We start from the raw sequence: 9,884 nt of genomic DNA, 5'->3' as shown, positions 1-9,884 counted from the left end.
AAAAATGAGCGATTTTAGGCGATTTTAGACTTTAGCACAATTTATCGAAATAGTTTTAGTTAAGTATAAGTCAGTAAAAGCGACCGTACTAGAACCACGGGACTCGAGGGGTGCCTCACACCTTCCCCTCGGTCAATAGAATTCTTTACCTGGTCTTCCATTTTCGCAGACCAAATAAGAGTCATTTTCTTTTGATTAGGGATTCAAAAAGGTGACTTGGAACACCGTAACTCAATTCCAAGTGGCGACTCTGTAATTAAAATAATCCCAATTCAATACTGTCACTTTAATTGGAAAAACCGTTCGACTCGATCCCTTCGAGCGAAAAAAAGAGTGTGACACAGGGACTCGGCCCTTGTCCGGTTGATATTATCATTATGAATGTATATATATATGACTGTGAACACTTGGACAAAGCTGAATGGATCATTTTCTTATTTACTTTTTTGGCTTCTTTCTCTCTCTCAGATATTTCTTCATTCAACTGAAAAAAGCTTCTAGGATAAAATCGATAGGTTAACATGGTATCAAAGCATTGATCCTCTCAATTTTGACGGCTAAATCCTTCGATTTTCCATTCTACAGCTTCAATCCATGGCGTAGTGTTGCTCACACTCACTGTTTGGTCAACAACGACAATTTTGACGATTTTTTTTTTTTACGGTCTCATGAAGTTTTCAGCAGTATTTCATTAATTCCTCTTCAGCGAAGCTTTCCCTGGTGACGTCTGAGGTTTTCATGGCACCAGACTTCAAAAGCCCCAAATTTGGGTGCAGGTTTTTTTTGGAAACCCTAATCTCCTACGATTTCATCTATATTCTCTTAAGTGTTGGTATTGTGCGATTGTGTGAAGCTTTACATATTCTGAATTACGTGTTAGATAGTCTCATAGCTGTGGCAGACTTGTTTCGATAGTTAATTGATACTACTCTCTAGTGAAGATAGTTTTATCTACTGATTCGACTCCGTCAACTCATATTGACAACTCAACAACAAACACTAACTCTGTTGTGGACTCGTCCCATCCTTTGTACGTCCATCCTTCGGACAGTCTTTCAATCGTGCTTGTACCAGTGTCCTTTTCAAGGACTGGGTACATGTCTTGAGAAGACATGTACTGATTGCCTTCTCCGCTAAGAATAAGGCTGGATTGGTGAATGGTAGAATTTCCAAGCCTAATCCCGACTCTCCTCTATATGACTAATGGCTAAGATGCAATGATATGGTCTTTGCAAGGCTAAGCGATTCCTTGTCTAAGGATATTGTTGAGAGTGTATTACATTGTGAGACTGCAGGGGATGTCTGGTATGACCTTGAAGAGAGATATGGTCAATCCAATGCTAGTATATATTATCAACTTCAAGAGAAATTATTGGGGCTTCACAGGGTTCATTAGATATTGCTAGTTATTACACTAGGTTAAGAAAATTATGGGATGAATTAAAATCAACCTCTTTTGGTCCTCTATGCACATATGGTGCTGAACCTATGTGTAATGATGGACAAAAGTTGATTCAGTTCCTAACTGGTTTGAATGAGTCCTATTCAAATGTGGGAAGCAACATACTTATGATGACTCCAGTTCCTAGTGTAGGAAAAGCTTATTCCATACTTCTCTATGATGAAAACCAGCGAGAACTCCAATCATCTCATTCATCTTTCATGTCTGATCACACTTTCTTCAATGCGAAGGAATATACTTTGCCACCTTCTTCTCCATCCCATGCACTAACACCAACAAGTCCTACAATTCAAGGGTGAATTTCGACAATAGAAAATCCAATGGAATTTGTAAATATTGTCGAAAACCTGGTCATTCTATTGAACAATGCTATAGACTTCATGGATTCCCACCTGACTTCAAATTCACTAAGAACAAAAAATCAGCAGATTGTGTGAAAGTTGATGCATGCAAAGAGGGTCCTCCATCCACTTCAGATTCTCTTCATGGATTCAGCAATGAGCAACATCAACATATTCTGGAATTAATCCAGCAATCTCAGCTCAACACTGCACCTATTTCCTCTACTGCAATGGTTGCCTTTGCAGGTATTGTGTCTATGTTTGCTACAAATTGTGTTGCTTTAAGTTGCACATCTCAGTTAAAAGATAACACTTGGATTATAGATTCAGGGGCCACCAATTACATGACCCCTAATAAACAACTTCTTCATGGCATTCAAACTCTTCCTTTCCCTTCTCTAGTCACTCTTCCAAACGATTACAAAATAAAAGTTCATAACAGTGGTTCCTTAGTCCTGAATTCTGATCTTGTCTTAACAAATGTTCTACTCATCCCTTCATTTCAATTTAACCTCATTTCTGTGCCCCAATTAATTAATACACTATTATGCACTGTTTCATTTAACTCTTCTTCTTGCTCTATATAGGACCCATCTCTGAAGAGGCCCTTGGCAATTGGTAGAGAGGCAAATGAACTGTATGTCTTTCATTTCAGCATCACTCTTTCTTCATCTGATCCATTGATAAATACCATATCTATTTTTATCACTACATCTCCATGTACTTACAATGCTTGCACTACTACTTGTAATATTTCTTCTAACATCAATAAAGCAGATTTATTTTGGCATCAACGACTTGGCCACATGCTTTTTCATAAAATAAAGTTTATTTCATATTTGTCTGATAAAATTTTATCTAAACAGTCTTTTATATATCATGTATGTCCTCTAACTAGGCAACAAAGACTACCTTTCCCTGATAGTGCTATTAAAACCACCCATTGTTTTCAGTTAATACACATTGATTTGTGGGGTCCTTACCACACACCTACTTATAATGGCTTTAAATTTTTTCTAACCATTGTGGACGATTGCTCTAGAGTGACTTGGACTCACTAACATGTAAGAGTAATGCATTCTCTATCATCAAATCCTTTGTTACTCTCATCAAAACTCAATTTCAATCCACTATTCAGACCATTAGGTCTGATAATGCCTTTGAGCTAGGTTCTAGTACCTATGCTAGATCATTTTTTGCTGATTGTGGCATTATTTACCAAATCACAATTCATCACACACCCAAACAAAATGGTGTTGTTGAAAGAAAGCACAAACACCTTCTAGAAACCTCTCGGGCCCTTCTTTACCAGTCTAAACTTCCCCTTAAATATTGGGGAGAATGTATCCTCATAGCCACCTACTTAATTAATAAATTTCCTTCCGCTATTCTTCACAATATTTCCCCTTATGAAAAGCTTCATGGCTCTCTACCTCCATATTTTCACCTCAGATCCTTTGGATGTTTATGCTATGCCTCTACACCCAAGGTTGGAAGAGACAAATTCACCCCTAGAGCTTCTCCTTGCTGTTTTTTGGGTTATCTGGTTGGGAAAAAGGGTTATAAGCTCCTCAACTTGGACACTTATTTAGTTTTTTATTCTAGGGATGTTGTCTTTCATGAACACATTTTCCCTTACCATTCAATGAGTACATCTTCACCCTATACTTTTCCTTCTTTTAACTCCCACTTTGTAGATGAACCATCTCCTTCCACTTGTCCTACTACTCATGCAAAACCACCTACACCTTCTACTGCATCTTCTCCTGCTCCTTTACAAAGTCCTTCCCCTTCCATTCCAGTTTCTTCCTCCTCCCAGAGTTTCTTTAAGGACTCACTCCAAGCCTAAATATCTTGAAGATTATGTTTGCTCTTCTGCAAACTCCCCTCTTCTCTCTGAATCTACCCAGTTTACTTCAACTGATTTGTTGCTACATAAGCCTCAATTTTATCAACAAGCTGTCCATAATCCTATTTGTCAAGAGTTCATGACCAAGGAATTTCAGGCTTTGAAAGCTAATCACACTTGGGATATTGTTCCCTTACCACCTAAAAAACAGGTCATCCCATGTAAGTGAGTGTACAAGATTAAGCAAAAATCTAATGGGACTATTGAAAGATACAAGGCTCGACTTATTATTGGAAGTGATTCTCAGGTTGCTGATTTGGATTTTTCTGAGACTTTCAGCCTTGTTGTGAAAATCACCATTATTAAATGCTTACTTACTGTTGCTGCCAAGTATAATTGGTCCATTCACTAATTGGAGGTAAATAATGTCTTCCTCCATGGTGATCTCCATGAGGAAGTCTATATGAAAATTCCCCCAGGTCTTACTGTCTCTACTTCTGCATCTGACCCTTCCCTTGCATGCAAACTAATGAAATTCTATATGGCCTTAGACAAGCTTCTAGGCAATGTTTTGCCAAGCTATCCCAATGTCTTATTTCAAGGGGTTATTCTGCTAGCAAAAATGAAAGCTCTCTTTTCTCTAAGCTGTCCGGTTCTTCTATTATTGTATTTAGTATTTATGTGGATGACATTCTACTGGCTGATAATGATGATTCTGAAATTCAATCTCTCAAATCATTCTTGGATACTCAATTCAAGATTAAAGACTTGGGCTTTGTCCATTATTTTTAGGGACTTGAGATCACTTATACACCTGCTGGTTACATGGTTCATCAAAAGAAGTATGTCACTGATTTGTTATCTGAGTTCCATTGTTCAGTTGTTGCACCTGTTCTCACTCTACTTGATCCTCATGTCAAATTGCTTGTTGATGGTGGTGATCTTCTGTCCGACCCTTCTATCTATAGAAGGCTTATTAGAAAGTTAAACTTTCTCCAACATACCAGACCGGATATTTCATTTGCAGTTCAACATCTTAGTCAATTTTTGGTTACACCAAGGGTGCCCCACATGCTAGCTAGTATTCACGTGCTACGTTATTTGCTTAATGATCCGGCACAGAGAGTTTATTGTCCAGCTCCCATGATTTTTCCCTTCAGGATTATGCTAATTCGAATTGGGTTGCTTGTCCCACTACTCGCAGGTCTGTTACTGGTTTCTTTGTCTTATTGGGTGGTTCTCCTATTTCTTGGAAGTCCAAGAAATAGCCTACCATTTCTTTTTCATCTGTGGAGGCTGAGTATCGTGCCCTCCGCAATGTAGTTGCTGAAATTGTATGGTTGCTTCGCTTACTTGATGATTTGGGCATACATATTTCTACCCCTGTGCCTATATTCTGTGATAGTCAGGCTGCTCTCCATATTGCCTGCAATCCTATCTCTCATGAATGTATGAAACACATCAAAGTCGACTGTCATTTTGTATGTGAAGTTCTTCATTCTGAAGCTATCTCTTTACAACATATATCTACTCATCTTCAACTTGTTGTTCTGCTCACCAACGCTTTGACTGGTGTTCCACATCATCGTCTCCTTTGCAAGCTCGGTGTGTACTCACCCTCCAACTTGAGGGGGTGTTGGAGATATAGGCCTGGGTTGACTTGCATTTTCATATATTTGGGCCACATGTTATTGGGCCTTTCTTTATCCAGGGACCCGGCCCTTTTCCGGTTAATATTTTCATTATGAATGTATATATATATATGACTGTAAACACTTGGACAAAGCTGAATGGATTATTTTCTTATTTACCTCTTCGGCTTCTTTCTCTCTCTCAGGTATTTCTTCATTCAACTGAAAGAAGCTTCTATAATAAAATTGATAGGCTAACATGGGAGCAATAGAATAGACAAATTGATACAAGATCAATGGGCTCCACTCCTTTGGGATCGATGCTTCAAGGATCACATCTATGGATCCAAGATTTAGTTGTTTTAGGGGAACAAATACCTGTGTGGATGATAGCTTGGAGCACGGGAGAAGCTACATTTGATGATGTCATCCACGAGAGCATTGAGCCACGACGTGTTTGGAAGATAGCGTGGGCTTCGAGAGAGCATGGACGCCCATGATATTATTTTGGGCTTTGGTTCACTTTTTGGCCCAATAGCTTTTAGGGTCACTTTTGGGCCCATTGTGTAATAAAGACCCATGGCCTATAAATAGCTAGTTTGCCTTCATTTTAAGGGAAGATTTTAGATGACATATTTTTAGCCTCTTTTGAGAGCCTCTTTCAAGGTGGAATCTTTGTGTTGATGATTTTATTACAAACGGAGATTGCTTGGGGGTTCCGGTTCCCTTGAGGTCACGTAAGAGATAGGTTTAGGTTGTGTGTGATATTAAAGGTCCAAAAGTGGAATAAGCTTTTGGATTGTTAATATTACATCTTCATTTGTCTATCTATCTATCTTTACTTTCTTGTAATCGTTTGTCTATATCTAGTGTAATCCATTTGTGTTCTTGTCTTGTAATCGTGTGTTGTGTTATTGCATCTTGTTCATCAAGTGTTGTTATTGTTTTTAGTGTGTTTTACTCTTGATGTCATTTCCTTTCTTGTTCTTCTTGTGAATCCGAGAGTGGTCATCAAAGGAGTCCTCGGTTCTTCAAAACGTTGACTATTTTGGTGTATGTTTTTATGTCTTCCTTGTCGATCTTGTATCACAAACACATTGCAAATATTAGTGATCTAATCAATGCAAATTTTTTGGTAAGCTAGCAACAAGAAAATTAGCCAACAAGAAGATCGGTTAGGTTTCCATCATTTAATTCTTACGGAGCTATTTGTCAGTATTTGATTAATTTAATTACATTTTACAATTTTCATGGAGTATTAAAGATACATAGTTATGCATGCAGCCTTGTTATCTTTAATATAATTCAAAATACCAGAATGCTTACATAGTTATGAATGCAACCTTAATGGATGATTCATAATAATAGCTATGGAAGTGGCTGATTTTGAAATTTGTTCATGGAAATTTTTATCCTGCTTATCTCATTGTGAAGTGGTTGATCTTGAAATTTGCTCAAGGGAATTTTTTATCTTGCTTGTCTTATGGGCAAATTTTTAAGTTTAGTAGTAAGTTCTAATTTTTATCTTTAAAGGTTTGCCAACAGAACAAGTGAAGGTTGAAAGTTCAATCATTTTTAAGGTTGTGTAATTTTTTGAAAATTAGCCTACTAATCATTTTATATTCAATACAACTCGCTCAAACTTAAACAGATTGGACGCATTTAAAAATAAGTGATTAAGATTTGGTGAATTTTGATCATACGTTCGCGGAGAATGACTTAAGGTGATTCATTAGAATTTTTAAGCAAAATTTTGATGATCGTCGATCGGAATATCTTATTTAAAATTGACAAAGACAAGACTTAAATCACTATAACTTTTTAACATTTAATTTGTAGCTGCAAATTTCTGGTGAGGTTCACCATAACATGTGAAACAGTAATAAGTAAAAGTGAACTGTCAGAATAGATCATATAAACTCAATGAAACATTACTCATCTTTTTATCCCATAAAACATTAGTCGTTCATTCCTATAAAAATAGGTTAAACAACATAAATATCAACACTTTACTATCTAGTTATCCTCTCTCCCAACTTTTATATTAATTACTTAATATCCCTGATATGATACATAAGTTTGGTCCGGATACATAACTGACAAATACATAACTATCAAACTAATTGATTATAAATTAGGAAAATAATGGTATGGAATTAAATGATAGAGCAATTAGTGAGATTTTGATTGAGATATGTCTCTTGAATCCCTAAAAATTAGTAACAACTTCATAATTAAAATTTGAATCACCATAATTAACATTCTCCAATCATAATTCTCCCAAATGCTCTAAAATCAAAATGTGCGCAAAATACAAAACTATATCAACAAAAAATGTGAGAAAAACCTATACATACCTAATCCAAAACATATAATTGATGATGATACATAAGATACAACGTGTAGTTTTAGATAAACTATAAATACAATACATATGTATCAGTTATACTCAATATTTTGAATATATCAGTTGCAAAATAATTCATAACAATTTCAAAATTTAGTATGTATCAGATATAATGATATATCTCTTAAAAATTGATCTATGCATCATAATAAGTATGTTGAATGTATCAGGTGTAAATTAACCCAAATTACATGCAATTTTTAATTATGTATCATAAAATAATGCAATATCTTGTTAAAATCATATATATGTACTCGGCATACTAATGTATCAGGTATTACAAGAACCAAAACACATATAAATATTAGTATGTATCAGAAAGCCTGCAATGTTTTATGTATCAGAAACCTTTGAACTATGTATCAAACTTAGTAAAGTGAATGTATCAGATGTTAAAAAAAAAAACCTAAATCACAAGTAAATTTTAGTATGTATTGGAAAGCATGCAATGTCTCAGTGCATTATACTTATGTATCGGATTCACTTTAAAACATGTAATTCATACCTTTGATAAATGGTTTCTTTTTGTAACTTGCTTTCTTTTCTACTCTGTAGATATAACAATAGACTTTTATGGCTACTACCAGTAACCTCCCGTAATTTCTTCTTCATATTCGGATTCTTACGATGCTTAAAATGCACGGGCACAAATCCAACATCAAATTCAATTGGAGTTTTAAGATCTAATTGAGTAGGACCAACACTAAAGAATGGTCCTTGTTGCATTAATAATCTTAAAATATTGAAAAATAAAAAATCAACAATAGATTGACTTCAATTTCTCAACTATTAAACTTTGAAAAAAAAAAGTTATGAAAACAAATTAACCTCCAAAATAAATTTGAAGAAAAAAGTTAATGGAGGTTGTGATTGAAAGTTGAAAATTTGAATAAGTTGAAATAGTGGATGATAAGTTGATAACACGATTGTAATTTAAAATTGTTGAATTGATGAATTTGTCAGATATTTTATCATGATTTTGGGCGAGTTTTGAGAAGCAGGAGGCGCAAAAATAGGGTGGGTTGTAATATATATCAGCAAATATTAGGATTTTATGAGTTAGAGGATATTTTTGTAATTAATTTAGTGGGATGAAATTTTAAGTAATAATAAAAATTTAAGATATGGTCTTCAGTAATTTATCCATAAAAATAAGCAACAGAAAAAGAAAAGATTAAATACCATATATTACTTGTGAAAGCTACCTTCTAACTGAGATTTTGGGTAAAAATGTTTCTGTTGATTAATTAATTGTTGGGATCAAGCGCTTGTCTTATGTTTTATTTTACGTTATTGTGTAATTTTATATAAAAATTATTGCTACGAAAGATATTTAGGCCTACATCACTGAAAACTTAATCATTTATCAGTTAGCATTATTAATCTGTTGTTGTCGTTCAAACCTTTAAGGGATGGTTTGGTAGAGTGTATGCATTAGTTTAATGTGTATTATTAATACCTTGTTTGGTATACTTTTTCACCTTATGTATAACTAATGCAGTATAACTAATTCTTGCATTAGTTATACGCTCTATTGTGTATTACTAATACCTCAAAATCTATAATATTAGCAATGCAATGGATCCAATGCATTCATTAACTCTCAAAAAATTTTCTGCATCCTCTCCAACATATATTTGAAGGATATTTTTGTTAAAAATAAAAAAATTAAAAATTATTTAATTCATATTATTTTTAATATATCCAATCAATCATTGCATAAAAAAAATACAAGTATAGCTAAGACAAGCATTACTAACACACCATATTTTACATTATTCTTATACACTCACCTTAAAGTGTTTCAAATGTAAGTTTATGAGGAATATATTAGAATATTTAATACTTACTTGAAATAGAATGAAGTGTTTGATTGTTAAAATTTGAAGATTGGAAAAGAATTAGGGAGTGAGGGATAGACTCAAATTGGGAGTTAGAGGAGACAACAAAATGTTGGGCAATTCAACATGCAAACCACAATACTGAATGATTGTGCTCCCTAGGCCTGCTTGTCTTTTCCGCCTGCCAAAGGTCTTGCCATTTTAATTCCTATTGAGTGAATGCGATCTGTCTGTCTGTCTATACTGACCGGCACGGCCCCAATATCGATTATATTTAAAGTGTTTTAAAATTATAATGTAAATATTCAAAATTTGATAGCATCAATCATATGATAAATTGTAGTAAGAATTTA

The 9,884-nt window shown here is 34.7% G+C and overlaps 1 long non-coding RNA gene across 3 annotated transcripts; it reads left to right on the top strand.

Annotated features, from left to right (window-relative positions):
• Nucleotides 1-415: 415 nt before the first annotated feature.
• LOC124886500 lies at nt 416-5,999 on the top strand. 3 transcript variants are annotated; one of them, XR_007043796.1, is made up of 4 exons: nt 416-2,049; nt 2,391-2,440; nt 4,445-4,856; nt 5,490-5,999. It is a non-coding gene; the product is annotated as an uncharacterized LOC124886500 (long non-coding RNA). The 3 variants fall into 3 exon arrangements; XR_007043795.1 differs by lacking the exon at nt 4,445-4,856; XR_007043794.1 differs by lacking the exon at nt 5,490-5,999 and having other exon boundaries at nt 4,445-5,460.
• The last annotated feature ends 3,885 nt before the right edge of the window (nt 6,000-9,884 follow it).

Source organism: Capsicum annuum, chromosome 8, assembly GCF_002878395.1.
Source record: "Capsicum annuum cultivar UCD-10X-F1 chromosome 8, UCD10Xv1.1, whole genome shotgun sequence".
Lineage (NCBI taxonomy): Eukaryota > Viridiplantae > Streptophyta > Magnoliopsida > Solanales > Solanaceae > Capsicum > Capsicum annuum.
The sequence above is the reverse complement of the archived record's forward strand: the minus strand, read 5'-3'. Positions and strand labels throughout refer to the sequence as shown.